Genomic DNA, 19,125 nt, shown 5'->3' with positions numbered 1-19,125 from the left:
GCCTCTGATTTGCCTAAGCGGTGATGGCGCCCATAGCAAAGCAGATGGGGTTACATCAGGCGACTTAGGTCGCCGAGGTATCAACATGAGTTCACTATAATGCTCCTCAAGCCACAGTAGCACTATTATAGCTCCGAGAAACGGACAATTTTATATTGTTAAAAGATGACATCGCCGTCGAAGGAGACATCAGGCATGAAGGGCTGCAGATGGTTCGCAGTTGTCAGCGTGTCTTCTGCATCTACCCTAAGAGCTGACACGTTTCCATTGATCGACGATCGAATCTCGATGTTCCCTTGCCCATTGCAATCGTAAGTGACGATGTCGTTGGGTCAACATGTGAACACATAGGGGTGGTCTGCTACGGAGCTCCACACTCAACAGTGTATGATGAACGGTGTGGTTCGAAACCCTTGTGCATCATCAGCATTGCGCTCCTTCGGCAGATCACCACCTCTCCTATTTTACAGAGCAGGCAAGCCTTGGAACCATACGTTCTGTGAAGGGTCATGGACGTCCAATCATTTGGCGCCTAGTGGTGGTTTCACAGTCCTTCTACCTCTTTTCGTAGATGCTCACGACAGTAGCACGTGAACATTCGATCGGCTATTATGTTTTCGAGATACTCGTTCACAGGCTCTGCGCAATTATAATCTGCCCTCTGCCAAAGTGGGAAGAGTTACAAATTTTTAAACATCTAGAGCTCAAAGACGGTAATATACTGAACGACCAGTTGAACCTTGCTTGTAGACAATTTTTCGAAGGCTTTAAACCTGTACTGTTTATGGTATAACATTAATGCTGGTAACCTCAGTGGTCTATTTTCTCAGGAAGCTATGATGCACTTTCAAATCTTTAAGCTCACTACCCTTTATGTAATGTGGTTTTCTCACGATGTATGGCTGCCACTACATCGGACCTTATGTGATTTTGTCTGGCTCTAAAACGTTGGCTCCCCGAGAATATGTACTAACTGGATTGTGGACCAGGGTTCGTAATTCTGTTTTAAGAGCCATTATTGTTAATTTAAACTTCCGACATATATACGGTGTGTGTGCTTCACTAATATTGTAATGTAATTTTTATATTCTGGCTGTATATGCCACTGTACGTAACTCTCGGCGTAAACGCCACCTGCCTTTTTGATGTATAACTACATTAATGATACCAAGGCTCCCATACTGTTATAACGGGAGTGTTAAACGCTTTCCTTCTTTTTATTGTTACTTTATCTAAAGACGCTATTAATACTGATAATTTACACGTTGCTTTTGTACGCCAATCGGCACATGTTTCGCGCCATGAGCGCCACCTGCCCTGGCCGCAGAGTAACTACGCTGGCCGATTACACTCAGTCGCTTGTGAGCTCTGCAACATCCATGTACTAATTTATATTTGCATGACAAACCCTATTTTTAGGGCTATATTTTAATTTGGACAAATGGACATTTGTAAAAACGGCGATGATACATCAGTCCATACTAATGTAAAATTGTAAGCACCAGGCGTCCTTCTTATATTTTTGTTATACAAGAGCTCTCTAATATGTGTTAAAATCTATTCTTGACTTAAATTCATACCTTTTAATGTAAGCTATGATGTTCATTGTCCTTAGGCCACCTTCTGAAGAAGACAAATTTAAATTTGTTGAAACCTAGGTAAAGATTTCTTTACCCATTGCAACTGGTCGGCTGTTTATAATTTTATAAAGTCGTTTATCTCACAATGGATGTCCCCATTTGTGATCCTACGTCCGCGATTACTCCGCTTATATAATTTTGTTACAGCGTCATGTGTTCGTGACGCCATCAGGCGGCATCGAACGTCGCGGTGGGCACTGGTGGGTGGGTGGCTCTGAGCGCTATGGGACTCAACTGCTGAGGTCATTAGTCCCCCAGAACTTAGAACTAGTTAAACCTAACTAACCTAAGGACATCATAAACATCCATGCCCGAGGCAGGATTCGAACCTGCGACCGTAGCGGTCTCGCGGTTCCAGACTGCAGCGCCTTTAACCGCACGGCCACTGCGGCCGGCTTTACTTATTTACACTGAAATGTTTTGTTGTTGTGATTTATGAATCTACGCTGTCGTGAATGCCCCTGGTCGACTGAAATGTTCTTTTTAAGCTTTTCAAATTTGTTTCGCTCGTTGTGTACAATTTCTGCTCGTGTTCTGCAAGGTAAGGAACATGATCGCAGTACACGCGAGCGCCACATCGTCGAGCGCTGACATGTTCGCCAGGAAGGCAGAGTTCTGACTGACGCTTCCCGGACACAGATATTGCGCAATGAATTGTAACTGACACTTCACGAATAGACAGTGACTCCAAAAAGTATTTGTCCGACCTTAGTGCACAGAAAATAACATGCACAATCATAAAAATACAGCTAAGAAAGAAACAACAATTATTTCATTTTATTTAGAAGTAACACCCATTTGGGTTCATATGTTGCTTAATTTGTGAACAAATCCACGTTATTTAAAATCATCCCTCAGTTAATGTTACACAAGTATTCGTCTAGTAAACTACACTGATGCTCATAAATTAAGGATAATTGCAGAATGATGTTCCACACAACGTGGCACTATACAAAACTGGCTCTAATAGCATAGGAACATAGCGAACACACACGACACAGATATGTAAGTCCACGGTATTGGTGATAAGTTGAGAAAACCGTCCCGAAACACATGTGCTATAAAACGCCACTGTTTCCTGGGCATGTACCCCGACATCAATATGGGATATGATCACCATGCACACAGGCCGCACAATGGGTTGGCATACACTGGATCAGGTTGTCGAGCAGCTGCTGGGGTATAGCCTCCCATTTCTGCACCAGTGTCTGTCGGAGCTCTGGAAGTGTCGTAGGGGATTGAAGACGTGCAGCGATACGTCGACCGAGAGCATCCCAGACGTGCTCGATGGGGTTTAGGTCTGTAGAACAGGCAGGTCACTCCATTCGCCTGGTATCTTCTGTTTCAAGGTACTCTTCCACGAAGGCAGCTCGGTGGGGCTGTACGTTATCATCCATTAGGACGGAGGTGGGATCCACTGCACCCCTGAAAAGGCGGACATGCTGGTGCAAAATGACATCCCGATACACTTGACTTGTTACAGTTCCTCTGTGAAAGACATGCAAGGGTGTACGTACACCAATCATAATCCCACCCCACACCATCAAACCACGACCTCCATACAGGTCTCTTTCAAGGACATTAAGGAGTTGGTATGTGGTTCCTGGTTCACACCAAATGAGAACCCGGCGAGAATCACTGTTCAGATTATAACTGGACTCGTCCGTGAACATAACCTGGGACCACTGTTCCAATGACCATGTACTGTGTTCTTGACACCAGACGTTATGGGCTCTCCTGTGACCAGGGGTCAGTGGAATGCACCTTGAAGATCTCCTGACGATTAAACCATGACTTTTCAGTCGTCTGTAGACTGTGTGTTCGGAGACAACTGTTCCAGTGGCCACGGTAAGGTTCCGAGCAAGGCTACCTGCGGGACTCCGTGGCCGTCTGCGAGTGCTGATGGTGAAATATCGGTCTGTGATGTTGTACACTGTGGACGTCCCGAGATGTAGCGCCTGGGCACGTTTCCTGTCTGCTGGTATCGTTGCCATAATCTTGAGATCACACTTTGTGACACATGGAGGGCTCGTGCTACTATCTGCTGTGTTTGGCCAGCCTCGAGTCGTCCTGATGACGTCATTAATATGTGTTCTTTGAGCCATTTTCAACACACAGTCACTATAAGCACGTCTGAAAACGTCACTTACTCGCTCCACCGTACTTTGACATGCACCAACATACTATGTGAACTGCTGCCAGAGCCACCATGCGACGACTGCAGGTCAAATGCACCGCATGGTCATACCCTGAGTAGATTTAAGCCCGCAAACCACCCACCAGAGCGTTGTTTCACCAAGTATCAGCATTATCCTTAATTTATGATCATCAGTGTAGGTCGTAGGTGGGCTGCTGCACATGCACACGTCCCTCTCCCTTTTCTAATACAATTGTGTTTCGTAGACAGTAGTGGATAGCTCCCTCTTTGTTTTTAAAACCATTGCGTGATATTTAAGAAATATGGGCCGAAAACGTCGTGAAACTACAAAAGAAGAGAGATAAACATACATTTGATTGTTTTCAAGAAATCGTAGTTACCATAGCAGACCTACCAGTACAGTGAGATTATTATATACATATTTAATGCCAACAAAACGTATGAAAACCAATCGCGAAGCGCTTCGCTTGCAGTACTGTATGAGATGGAAAAACGAGAGCTACATAGAGAATTCAAGAAAATCCAAAACTAAGCTCTCCAGAAATTGCTACTGCAGTTCAAAGGCCTACAGGAAAATCTGTTTCAGCACGGACTGTGGGGACTGTGCTTTATCGTGTGGGCTATGGAGGCTGCACAGTTCGTAGAAGACCATACATCAATAAAATCAACAGAACATAAATCCAGTGGGTTTGATTTCTGGAAGAAGATCGTATTTACTGACGAGAGTCGATTTCAGCTGTTTAAGTCAAATGGCGAGTAACAGTGTGAGGAAGAAGAATTAAGATCTTGAAGACAGATATGTAAAAGCCTCAGGTAAACATGGAGGAGGTTCTGTACTTGTCTGGGGCGGCATGAGTACAAATGTTGTGGGGAATTTTTGTTTTATTGATGGAATTATGGACCAAAACTTTTACATAAACATTCCGAAAATACATCTATCCAGAAGTGGATAATATTGGTCTTTCTGAGAATTATATGAAGTGTCCATAATTAAAAAACCAGTTTAAAACGCTGTTTGATCGAGAACAACTGCTCAGAATGACGTCAAAATTGAACAGCGTATTATTGACGCAGGGGGAAACATCAAGTAACAAGAAAAATTAACGAAAAATTTACCAAATGATGGTTCTGTAAGCGTCTTAACGTAAATGAGATCGGCTATAACTAATGACAGATGAATCGCAATACGACGACTATGGTTTCAGTTGTGTTACACGACGGCAACAAGTTCGGCAGTCAACAGTTGTGGCAGCACCGCGGCCGGCGTTCTGCCAACAAAGTGTAGTCTTTGTTTCGCCTTCCCCACAATATTATCTATGTAGTCTTCCCAATTTAAGTTGCTCGTAACTGTAATTTCTAGGTATTTGGTCGAATTGACAGTCCTTAGATTTGTGCGATTTATCGTATACCCAAAATATATAGGATTTCTTTTACTACCCATGTGGATGACCTCGCACTTTTCTTTGTTTAGTACCAAATGCCACTTTTCGCACCATACAGAAATTGTCTCTAGATCATTTTATAATTGGGATTGATTTTACTAGACGGTAAATTACAGCTTCATCTGCAAACAATCTAAGGGGGGCGCTCAGATTATCACCTAGATCGTTTATGTAAATCAGGAACAGCAGAGGGCCTATGACACTACCTTGCGGAACGCCAGATATCACTTCTGTTCTACTCGATGATTTACTGTCTATTACTACGAACTGTGATCTCTCTGAGAGGAAATCACCAATGTAGTCACACAACTGAGACGATATTCCATATGCACGCAATTTGATTAATAGTCGCTTGTGAAGAACGGTATCAAAAGCCTTCTGGAAATCCAGGAATATGGAATCGATCTGAGATCTCTTGTCGACAGCACTCATTACTTCATGAGAATAAAGAGCTAGCTGCGTTGTATAAGAACGATACTTTCTGAAACCGTTTGGTTACGTATCAATAAGTCGTTTTCTTCAAGGAGATTCATAATGTCCGGGTACAGTATATGCTCCAAAATCCTACTGCAAATTCAGATCAGTGATATGGGTCTGTAATTCAATGGGTTACTCCTATTTCCTTTCTTGAATATTGGTGTGACCTGTGCTACTTTCCAGTCTTCAGGAACAGACTTTTCGTCAAGTGAGTGGTTGTTTATGATTGCTAAGAAAGGTGCTATTGTGCGTGGATACTCTGAGAGGAACCTGGTGTCCCGGAAGTAAACTGAGGATCAGACGTGTGCAGCGTGTTTGTTGGTGTGCATATTCTGACGCTTACAGCGGCATGTGGGCCTACTAGTCAAATTTTCGTTAGCTTTGTTTTTATCCCAAGACGTTTCCTCCTGCGTCAATAATATGCTTATCAATTACGACGTCTTTCTCTTTTTACGTCGTTTTGAAACTAGAACTTTAATTATGGACGCCCTGTATTTCCACACAAGATAATGATCCAGAGCATACAGCACTAGGTGCAAGGCTGTGGCTGTTGCATAACATCCAAGTCTCGGATTTTATGTAAGTAAGTGATTACGTAAAACAAAAAGACGTGAAGTGTTTTGTAATCAACAAATAACGCATATCAAAACAGAACTGTATCATTCTAGATCGAAATGACGATGCCTCAAAGTGAAAAAGGCGAAACGCGTCTGGGAGAAATAAAATCAGTGCAGCAAGAAAAGGCGGTTTTTATTTACAAAACAAATATTTCAGTGCTTGCTGCAGATGATGGCCACGCAAACAAACTCGTTACCCAGACAATACTCATCACGTGTTTGATAAAGAGAGCACTTAGCGACTTCCAAAAAGGTTTAAATGAAATTTCAAACGATTTCGAATCTTTTCCTCGCTAACACTCCCCACAAGAAAGGAAAAGCTTATCGCATAATACATTCTTTTCTGTTCATGGCTACGAACCTAATACTTTTTGTGTATTTATTAAACATGCCCCACTAAACTAAGCATTACATGTTTGAAAGTTACCATAAAATGTTATCCATAGAACTTGAGATCGAGATGGATCCTACAATTCATGCGGTTACATCAGGTACCGCACTTCTCAAGTACGAAATTAGTGCGTGTCAAAACTTAACACTTAAATATCACATTTACAATATTGGCCATTAAAATTGCTACACTAAGAACAAATGCAGATGATAAACGGGTACTCATTGGACAAATATATTATACTAGAACTGACATGTGATTACATTTTCACGCTATTTGGGTGCATAGATCCTGAGAAATCAGTACCCAGAAAAACCACCTCTGGCCGTAATAACGGCCTTGATACGCTTGGGCATTGAGTCAAACAGAGCTTGGATGCCGTGTACAGGTACAGCTGCCCAGCAGCTTCAACACGATACCACAGTTCATCAGGAGTAGTGACTGGCGTATTGTGACGAGCCAGTTGCTCGGCCACCATTGACCAGACGTTTTCAATTGGTGAGAGATCTGGAGAATGTGCTCGCCAAGGCAGAAGTCGAACATTTTCTGTGTTCAGAAAGGTTCGTACAGGACCTGCAACACGCGGTCGTGCATTATCCTGCTGAAGTGTAGGGTTTCGCAGGGATCGAATGGAAGGGTAGAGCCACGGGTCGTAACACATCTGAAATGTAACGTCCATTGTTCAAAGTGCCGTCAACGCGAACAAGAGGTGACCGAGACGTGTAACCAATGGCACTCCATACCATCACGCCGGGTGATACGCCAGTATGGCGATGACGAATACACGCTTCCAATATGCGTTGACCGCGATGTCGCCAAACACGGATGCGACCATCATTATGCTGTAAACAGAACCTGGATTCATCCGAAAAAATGACGTTTTGCCATTCGTGCACCCAGGCTCATCATCGAGTACACCATCGCAGGCGCTCCTGTCTGTGATACGGCGTCAAGGGTAACCGCAGCCATGGTATCCGAGCTGATAGTCCATGCTGCTGCAAACGTCGTCGAACTGTTGGTGCAGATGGTTGTTGTCTTGCAAACGTCCCCATCTGTTGACTCCGGGATCGAGATGTGGCTGCACGATCCGTTACAGCCATACGGATAATATGCCTGTCATCTCGACTGCTAGTGATACGAGGCCGTTGGGATCGATCATGGCGTTCCGTATTACCCTCCTGAACCCACCGATTCCATATTCTGCTAACATTCATTGGATCTCGACCAACGCGAGCAGCAATGCCGCGATACGATAAACCACAATCGCGATAGGCTACAATCCGACCTTTATCAATGTCTGAAACGTGATGGTACGCATTTCTCCTCCTTACAGGAGGCATCAGTACAACGTTTCACCAGGCAACGCCGGTCAACTGCTGTTTGTGTATGAGAAATCGGTTGGAAACTTTCCTCATGTCAGCACTTTGTAGGTATTGCCACCGGCGCCAACCTTGTGTGAATGCTCTGAAAAGCTAATCATTTGCATATCGCAACGTCTTCTTCCTGTCGGTTAAATTTCACGTCTGTAGCACGTCATCTTCGTGGTGTAGCAATTTTAATGGCCAGTAGTGTATGTAGATATGTACAGATCTGTGTCTTCAAGATATTCACAATTTAAGCGGCGAGTGAACTACTGATACGAATACTTTGTGTTGTGAAACAAGCTAATAACTGAGTAGATAAGCGTCGATGGGGATGAAATGTTGATGATTAGGACAGTACAACACCCAGCCCCTGATCAGAGGAAATCTCCAACCAAGGCGGGAATCGAACCCGGGCCCTTAGGATCGACATTCAGTCGCGCTGACCACTCAGCTAGCGGGTGCGGACAACTGAGTAGATGACCGTATGCTCTAGGAGTATAAATCTGTTAGGCTTCTAGCATACATGCAGCTGTAGCCGCACAACACATTGACTCATTTGTTAAGTAATGATACGTTTGAACATGGGAGTTCGTTTCCTTAATGAATGGGAGTCAAACATGGAGGGTAACTGTTCGCCGCAGAACAGGATGAGGTATCGAATATATTGCTTTCGCCTACTTATACCTCCCAAGGAGATCACGAGTGTAAGATTAGAGAGATTCCGAGCGCGCACGGAGGCTTTCTTGCAGTCGTTCTTCCCGCGAACCATATACGACTGGAACGGGAAAGGGGGGTAATGACAGTGGCATGTTAAGTTAGCTGTAGATATAGAAACCACTAAACGGGCGCGGTCCGGATATGTAATGTTACAACTTTGCCAAAATATACAAGGAAGAAATATGTCGAAATGTCACTCCGAAAAGAATATACCGGGTGTCCTAGAATTCTTTCCCTAATTACAAAAAAATGTTTAAATGTGAGTGAAATCTTATGGGACTTAACTGCTAAGGTCACCAGTCCCTAAGCTTACACACTACTTAACCTAAATTATCCTAAGGACAAACACACACACCCATGCCCGAGGTTACAAATAAATATTTTATGTTTAAGTGTTTATGGAGATTTAACCCCTAAGTAGGTGAAATAAGAGACTAGACTTTAAGAAAATATTTTATTATGAAATCACTTTTGAAACTAAATCTATGAAAATTTAAATTTATCTTCTCAGTTAGAAACAAAAAACTACTTGTTTCTCTGCATTTTGCGAGTTCAACCCCTGTAGAGGTGAAACGAGGATGAAAGTTTTTATGGAAATATTTCATTGTGTAAGCATTTTTGAAGCAAAATCTATGAAAATTTGTATTTCTCTTTTCTGTTATAAATAAAACATATGCATGTTACCGTTTTTACACTCCCAAGGGTGTGAAACATTGGATGAAAAGCTTTTCGAAAGTATGCCGCTATGAAGGGAATTTTGAAGCTAGAACTACGAAAACTGGTATTTGGTTTCTCAGTTAGAAAATTAAAAATACGTGTTTCAGCATTTTTGGAAATTCATCCACTAAGGAGGTAAAACAGTGGATGACAGTTTTTTTGAAAATAAATGTTTACTGGAGAACTCCTAAAGGATTTTAAGGCTACATATATACATAATTTCCATAAACACTGAAACATAAATTTTTTATTTGTAACAGAGAAGTCAAATATCAATGTTCATAGATTTAAAAATACTGTAATAGTTCTTTAATAACGATGTATTTTTAAAAACAACCTCTCACCCACAATTTTACACGCACAGAGTTAAATTTCCAAAAATGCTGAAGCACATAGTTCTTTTTAATAAGTTTCCTTTAATTTACGTCTATGGTCACAAACTTTATGTAACGTCCACTTAGAAAAATTAGTGAATTACTGTGCTGGTAAATCCCTTACGTTATTTGATTTTCAAACAGCTGAGTAAAACTGAACTTACTCAGACATTTCGCTCTTTTGTGTTGCGTATTAATTTGATTCTAATTTTGTTTGAATTTCTTAATTTGTTCATACTCTTCTGTGTCAGTGATGGCTACCGGTCTTGCGTCATTCAGACTATCATCTACTTTCGTAGATAAATTATTTAGCTGATCCGAAAGTTCGACTACTTTCTCTGATAATGAACTAATTTCCTCCATGTGTCTTTCTGAACCAATTTTCGGAGTATCTACTGTGTCCTTTAAGTTTTCTTGAGTTTTTGCAAGTAGCGTAACCGAATCGGTAGATGCAACTGAGTCAGTTTTAGCCCACAAGGTCTCATGATTTTCATGAACAATGGTTTGCAGTTTTTTTATGGCTGCTTCGTGATTCTGTAATGCATTTTCAGGCCGCGAAAATATAGGTTGAAAATGCTCACAAATTTGTGTTTTTACGTCATTACAGACTTTTTGACATTTCGATTCAATGTTATGTAACTCAGTAGTTAAATCTTCACGTGTTTGTTCAAGTGTGGTGTCTAACTTTTGAAGCTTTTGCTGTGTTTGTCTCTGATTTTGTTCCATTGTGTCTAACTGTTGCTATATTTGTCTCTGATTTTGTTTCATTTGTTGCATTAATTGGAATAATAATGTATTAGTGTCTGGAATCTGTTCCTCTATGCTTTTCGGCAGTGCATTTGCACCGGCAACATTCACATTTTGGCAAGCAGAAAATGTGTCTTGACTTATTTGAGACAACGGTGAGGACCCAAAACCTGAATCAACAGTATTTGCAAGATTGTGTCCTGTCATTTCGGATTCCTGAGGCGAGCTGTTGCCGACCGATCGATCGATAATGCTTCCCTGTTCACTAATTTTTCTAAGGGGACGTTTCAACTTTTTGTTAACAGATTACCGGTTTCGGTCTTTAATGACCATCATCAGATGTGTTTCATAAAAACAAAGGCTGCAGTACATTCGGACTTTGTTTTTATGAAAGAGATTTCATGAGGGTCATTAAAGACCGAAACCGGTAATCTGTTAACAAAAAGTTTGTGACGATAGATGTAAATTAAAGGAAACTTATTACATATACCGGTCAGTTTTTTCGCGACAATGTCACAGCTTGAGAAGCAGTTCTTTATTTCTGATCAAGAAACGAAATACCAATTTTCGTAGGTATATCTTCAAAATTACCTTAATAGCGACCTATTTTTTATTTTAAAAAAACGAACTTCATCCCAATTTCACTTCCTTAGAGTTGGACTTTCGAAAAATTCATTCTTAAACGACGCCTGCAGTATAAGATCCATACCTTCTCCAAATTTCAATTTTGTATCCTTAGTTGTTTGGTCTGGACGGTGATGAGTGAGTCAGTATGGCAGGACGTTGCCCGTTACGTATAGAGACTGTACTCAGGGAGCGGGTTCTGGATAATCTGGTAATATTCGGCTGATTTCTCGAGAAGAATTCTTGATTACAATACGCCGAAAAAGCACGAATTCGAATGAAACAAATGGATGGTCCCTTCCCATCCGTCTATCATACGTTGCCGACACGGAGCTGGGACGGAGTGACCGGCAGAAAATCAGTGAATACGCAGAGACGGTCCGGCGGCCGCGGTGGGGGGGGGGGGGGGAGACTGCGTTGTTTTGCCGAGGGCGCGAAACGTCCCGCCCGGCGGCGCCGGTGTGGGGCTAGAGCCACGGCACGCACACGGGGATTCAGTTACAAGTCATCTGGTATCAGTTACAAATAATAAAAGCGCCGGATAACAAGCCATTACCGCAGGCGCCCCCGCGCCCATATCGCGCCAAGACAACGACAAATTAATACCGCAGGGGCGGCGGCAGCGGCGAGGGGTGCGCTGGGCCGGCGGCCGTCACGTGACCCCAGCGAATCACTGCGGCGCCGCCTCCCCGTCACTTCGTCCTCGGGAGACGGAACGGCGGGGCTGACTCAGCGGCGAGCCGACAGCCTGTGACGGACCGCGGTCAGTGGAGGTCCTTCACGCTCGTGCGCTGTCGGGTTTCCGATGAGGTCTTTGACCAACGAAGCACAGGCCTTCGACACTTCATTTTAATAAAGTCATGTTCTAACATTCTGCGTGGTGTCTGTTTGTTCTAAGTCGTGTCTCCCTACCACTTTCGCGCAACGACGCTCTGAGCGTGTTTTTTAGGGAATTAACTAGTTTGAACCTGGGACCTGTTGCTGGTAAGGAGACGCCAGACCACACATGACATGTAGAGTTCAGAAGAGTTCAGTGAGACTAGCGATGATATAACCAAATACTTAATGATTTCAGCGTAAGCTCCACTGCACTCCCTGTAAAAGAATCTTAATACTAACTAAGTTTACTAGAAGGGATTCAAGGCTTTCCTATTTTTAGTTAGCTGGTAAAATAACGTAGAAAAAGCAGTTATGTTTACCACTGGAAATTTTAATCTACTCACAAAACATTGTTTATAAATTGCACTATTGATAAAAGGAAATATTTTAATGCAGGATGATAAAAACCAACTGCATTCAACAAAAACGTGAACGAATCTTCCCTGAATGGGTTTCCAAGTTCTACAATGGATCAAAGGATGACCTATGCCATATCACATCTATAATCTAGATTTAAGTTAAGTTTGATAAAAGAGAAAACTATCAAAATGGTCTACAGTGACCCTCAATTATCTTTAATTACTTATCTAACTTGTCGTAAATTACAGTGGCTGATGTGGCTTCTCAATAATTATATAACAAAAAAATCATCGCGTTTCAGATTTTAACTTATGTAGCAAATGTGAATACCATGAGCTTTATTTGACGATCGACACTAGTATTACGCAAAAAGGGGATGTAACAGATGAGACTTCTGCAGTTCTGAGTCAAGCCTTATGCGCTCAAAAATGCAGCATTGCGTGCGTTCATTATCTTGTCGGTGTTCAGGCAGCGTCAGAGGGCGGCGGGCGGCGCAGCTCCTCACATCTCGCCGTCTCGGAAGCAACTCTCTCCTAAGTTCTCCTTACTACAATTTACCGATGTTGCTTTAAAAAAAGCTATCTGGCTGTGTTCTCAACTGACCAATCAGAGTCTCAATGTTAACCTTAAGCTCCACCTGCAAAAATTCTGTCTATCCAAAGAGAAACGTTATACTTTTCGTGGTGGGGCAATGTTTTTAACGTTTGCAACGTAACAGAGACGCGAAAAAGTCTCACGCTAAAACTTGCAGCTGGTATGGCCTTTTTAGTGTTATCGTAAGATCTATACTGTTCTTCTGGAGCGCTCTATCTTTTAACATGGGCTGGGGGGTGGTTTTGGCGGTGGGCTGGCGACGTGGGTGTCCGTCCCTTATCGTAGGGCCTCCTAGCCTACACGATTCTGCTCTCGGCTTCTGTTCTCGTTTCTCCCCTCGGAACTGCGTCTGTTTCACGGTGGGAAGGTATGACATGCATTTAGGCGTTCTTGTGTTAGTGTGTGGTATTCCATTTGCCCACTCGTTGATAGTATTACTTTGGTTAATTTAATGTCAGGATTTATTCGGAGCTATGTGACATACTGCCGGATTTGCTTATCATGTCAGGGTTTTCATGGAAGGTGTTGGATTTGCCTGACACCTTACAATGTTCAGAAAAAACGCAAAACCTAGAACAACTAGAGACAGGACGTTCATATTCACTGCACATGTACATCATGTTCTGCAGAAATGATTAGCATTTGAACATGTCGGCCCGCAGGTTCAAGGTCAATATCGATATCGCGGCGTAACACCACCTGCCGGTAAAATGTGCCTGCAGCTCTCATTATCTTTTATCAGTGGCGGCTCGTGACGATAGATGGTGGTGCAATTTGCTCACGAAGGAAAACATCAACAAAATAGAGAAAATCAGTACACTGCTCACGTTTTTGTAATGTCTAATATAAACAGACCGCTCGCTCGTGTCACTCCTGCATCTTCTCATAATAAAACCAAAAGGTGCACACAGAAAAAAGTATTACTTTTGCAGAATAAAAGTAATTAAAATCACCTGCAGCTCTATGTACTCAAAAAGTGGTAGGCATGTCTCACTAACCTTCTTCAACAGGACTGACGTTAACGCCGTTCGATTTTATCTCTGAATTTGGATGTGGTGGTGAACACTCGTACAGGAACTCTATTCTCCTTTCCTTCATATTTGCAAATCTTTCAATCACTCTTTGCTTGAAGTCTGCAATTCCTAAAACGAGGTCTCGTTCAATAGAGAGCATCGCGAGTGCTGACAGTCTCTCTTGGTCCATAGTATTCCGCAAGATGGTTTTGATGCGTTTCAGCGAAGAAAAACAGTGTTCTGCTTCTGATGTGGTCATTGGAATTGTGATTATCGCTTTCAGGAGCTTCACAGATTCGCTCAGTGTATCACAAAGATTATTGTCTGTTATGTAATCCAAGAAAACTCAAAGTTCCACATATGCTTTTGAATTCCTCTTCCATAAATAACAGAGAGTTCTGTTCGAAGTTTCTTTCCTTCCAAAAAAGAGTAGCATTCAATAGCAGCTCTGAAAGAAGTTTATGGAAAACTGGAAGAGTAAGTAGCGAATTTCTCTGGTAGAAAAAGAGAGGCTGCAAGTAGGTGTCCAGTGAACTTGACTCTTTCTTTTGACTCGTAACTTATGACGTCACATACTTCTTTTGCCTCCCGCAGTAGATTACACATCATTGCACCATCTTCAGTTCTCCCTCTTTCATGCTACTCCTGTAAACCTATTGAATTTTGCTGCACTAAAATTAATCAATAAACGAAAAACACCAGGATTGGAAGATGATTCAGTCTCATCATGTCCTCTATGGGTAAGTTCCAACGCACCACAGAAACGAATGCAGTTAATAATTAGATTAAATATGTACCTATTATCGGTAACTTTTTGGTTGTGTAATGCCACGGACCTTCTGTACTCATTGTCTAATTGGGTAACTGTTGTGGATTGGCAAGAGCGCCAACCCACTATGAGAGGAAGCCGAAAGACACGCGTTTTAGCTCACGCAGACTGGCGTGAGGTCTGGAAAAGGTCAAGGAAATTAGACTAGCAAAAAACGTACGTAGCTGCTGGAATACTTACTTTAATCCATAATTGGTGAACATCGGTCTTGACGGTACATGTTTTACAGCATCAATAGTAACTGGTAATGGCGCCTTGCTAGGTCGTAGCAATTGACGTAGCTGAAGGCTGTGCTAACTATCGTCTCGGCAAATGAGAGCGTATTTTGTCAGTGAACCATCGCTAGCAAAGTCGGCTGTACAACTGGGGCGAGTGCTAGGAAGTCTCTCTAGACCTGCCGTGTGGCGGCGCTCGGTCTGCAATCACTGATAGTGGCGACACGCGGGTCCGACGTATACTAACGGACCGCGGCCGATTTAAAGGCTACCACCTAGCAAGTGTTGTGTCTGGCGGTGATACCACAGTAACTATATTTACATTGCCTAGACTTGCCATATTCAAAGCGTTATTTACATAGTCTGAGGAAAGTTCATGTTTTCTAATTTTATCATGGAGGTGTTGAATGTCACAGACTCCATGTTTAGACAAAGAAAGATGTCCTCCAAACAATAAACAAGGAAAACAAAATAAGGCATTTTTCATGTCACAACCACACAGCCGTTCATGCTTGTTGTACAATTCAGAGTTAAATTTCCTATTGAACTGGTGACTTTTCGTTTTAACGGTCTGCGAAATTGTTAAAGCAGAAGTCGGCCTACCTAGCCTCCTACTTTCTAATTTTTCTTCAAACTTCCGTGAGCTGAAAGGTCCAGAGAGGTATGAAATTACCTGATTCATTGTTTCACGTATTCACTTGTCACTTGAGCCTCAAAATTCAGGAGGAAGCACACGCTAAAATAACTAACACAATGCACAGGAAATAGTTCGCTCGCAGCTACACCTGAACTGGTAAGGTGGCGCGAGAATCCCGCTTTTTTCGAAAATCCGATAGCTGTTTCCCTTCGGAAGAGTTCGGGCCGTCTTCCTGCGGCTGGCAAGGTGGCCCGGGTGAGGTGTTTATACACACTAGGCCCGCATACGAGTATAGTGTTGCCTAGCGTTGCCCCCGCTCCCCGCACCCCCTCTGAGACACCAAAGTTCGCGTTTGCAGCCACAGTGCAACCCGCTGTCGCCGTCGGCACATTCTGTCCAATTCCGATGCATTCGGCGTTTGGAGCCCGGACATTTCAAAAGAGATAAACGGCCCGCTACTTGTCCACTAGAATAGAACGCTCAGAAGGCAAACACAGTTGAACAAAATTATTCGTTAGTGGTAACACAAATCTGCAAACCTATACAGGAGGCGCCCCTGTCTTTTATAAACCAAAGATAATGGACCAGTGTGATTTGTGCAGACGTGCAGGTTGCCCCGCAGACGTAAGCGCGAACCGTGCCGTTAAGTCAGTGCGTGTGAAAGAGGCCATATTATTGGCGTGAGAGAATGTGATGCATCCTCTGGGAAATTGCTGCTCGTACGGGACGTAGCGTTTAGGCAGGGCAAAGGGTGTGTGCAGAGTGGTTCCCGGAAGGCCGTAGATGGTTAAAATGGCTCTGAGCACTATGGGACTTAACTTCTGAGGTCATCAGTCCCCTAGAACTTAGAACTACTTAAACCTAACTAACCTAAGGACATCATACACATCCATGTCCGAGGCAGGATTCGAACCTGCGACCCTAGCGGTCTCGCGGTTCCAGACTGTAGCGCCTAGAACCGCACGGCCACTCTGGCCGGCGAAGGCCGTAGAAAATGATGAGTAACTCATCCGAATGGTATTGCAGGACATATCTGCATCCTCCGCGGCTCTGGTGCAATGGTGGAACAGTGTAACACATCGTACACTGTCAGGGGTTACAGTCCATCGCTGTTTATTGAGGTATGGGTTAGGTGCGCGTCTTCCACTTCTCCACCTACCTTTGACGAATGCGCAGAAACGTGTTAGACGCTGATGGTGTATTGAATAACGTTATTGAGGGCAGAGTGGCATCAGACAGTGTTTTCGGACTAACCCAGGTTCTGTTTGAAAATGATGGCCGCACTGTTCGTTCGTCGCAGACAGGGGGAGCGCCATCACAGTGGCTGCATTCGCACAGGACATAAAGGCCCAACTCAAGGTCTTATGGTGGCCTTGGGTACAGCCACAAATCACAGCTGGTGCGTGTCCAGGGTACTGTGACCTGTGTCACCTACGTGGATGACATCCTGCGACCTGTAGCCATATCCTTTCTGCACACAACCACCACAGACGCTATTTTTCAGCAAGACAATGCACAACCACACCTTGCTGCGCAAACACATGCCTTCTTGGTGTCACAGGATGTCAGACTTTTGTCCTGGCTCGCAGGTCACCAGACTTGTCGCCAATCGAAGATGTGTGGGACATGGTGAAATGATGGGCGCAGCGCTGTGGCCCAAAGCCAACCACCACAGATGAAATCTGGAACCCGGTGAAAGCAGCATTGATGGCTATACCACAGGATGCAATTCGCACCTTATACGGGTCAACGCCTACATGCATGGAACAAGTTATCAGGGCTCATGGCGAACGCTGTGCCTGCTAGACAAGAGGACGCATGCTGAACCGAGGTGACTGAAATGCTAATGACTTCTGTGTAACTTACTAATATACAGGGTTATTACAAATGATTGAAGCGATTTCACAGCTCTACAGTAACTTTATTGTTTGAGATATTTTCACAATGCTTTGCACACACATACAAAAACTCAAAAAGTTTTTTTTTAGGCATTCACAAATGTTCGATATGTGCCCCTTTAGTGATTCGGCAGACATCAAGCCGATAATCAAGTTCCTCCCACACTCGGCGCAGCGTGTCCCCATCAATGAGTTCGAAAGCATCGTTGTTGCGAGCTCGCAGTTCTGGCACGTTTCTTGGTAGAGGAGGTTTAAACACTGAATCTTTCACATAACCCCACAGAAAGAAATCGCATGGGGTTAAGTCGGGAGAGCGTGGAGGCCATGACATCAATTGCTGATCGTGATCTCCACCACGACCGATCCATCGGTTTTCCAATCTCCTGTTTAAGAAATGCCGAACATCATGATGGAAGTGCGGTCGAGCACCATCCTGTTGAAAGATGAAGTCGGCGCTGTCGGTCTCCAGTTGTGGCATGAACCAATTTTCCAGCATGTCCAGATACACGTGTCCTGTAACGTTTTTTTCGCAGAAGAAAAAGGGGCCGTAAACTTTAAACCGTGAGATTGCACAAAACACATTAACCTTTGGTGAATTGCGAATTTGCTGCACGAATGCGTGAGGATTCTCTACCGCCCAGATTCGCACATTGTGTCTGTTCACTTCACCATTAAGAAAAAAATGTTGCTTCATCACTGAAAACAAGTTTCGCACTGAACGCATCCTCTTCCATGAGCTGTTGCAACCGCACCGAAAATTCAAAGCGTTTGACTTTGTCATCGGGTGTCAGGGCTTATAGCAATTGTAAACGGTAAGGCTTCTGCTTTAGCCTTTTCCGTAAGATTTTCCAAACCGTCGGCTGTGGTACGTTTAGCTCCCTGCTTGCTTTATTCGTCGACTTCCGCGGGCTACGCGTGAAACTTGCCCGCACGCGTTCAACCGTTTCTTCGCTCACTGCAGGCCGACCCGTTGATTTCTCCTTACAGAGGCATCCAGAAGCTTTAAACTGCGCATACCATCGCCGAATGGAGTTAGCAGTTGGTGGATCTTTGTTGAACTTCGTCCTGAAGTGTCGTTGTACTGTTATGACTGACTGATGTGAGTGCATTTCAAGCACGACATACGCTTTCCCGGCTCCTGTCGCCATTTTGTCTCACTGCGCTCTCGAGCGCTCTGGCGGCAGAAACCTGAAGTGCGGCTTCAGCCGAACAAAACTTTATGAGTTTTTCTACGTATCTGTAGTGTGTCGTGACCATATGTCAATGAATGGAACTACAGTGAATTTATGAAATCGCTTCAATCATTTGTAATAGCCCTGTACATGTCTTGTGAATATCAAAGTCCTATCTCTAGTTGTCAAGGGTGTTCTGTTTTTTTCTCAACATGAGTGTATTACGACGAGTAGACATAAAATATTATCACGACGAAAAA

The sequence above is a fragment of the Schistocerca americana genome, chromosome 3 (assembly GCF_021461395.2).
Source record: "Schistocerca americana isolate TAMUIC-IGC-003095 chromosome 3, iqSchAmer2.1, whole genome shotgun sequence".
Classification (NCBI taxonomy): domain Eukaryota; kingdom Metazoa; phylum Arthropoda; class Insecta; order Orthoptera; family Acrididae; genus Schistocerca; species Schistocerca americana.
The sequence above is the reverse complement of the archived record's forward strand: the minus strand, read 5'-3'. Positions refer to the sequence as shown.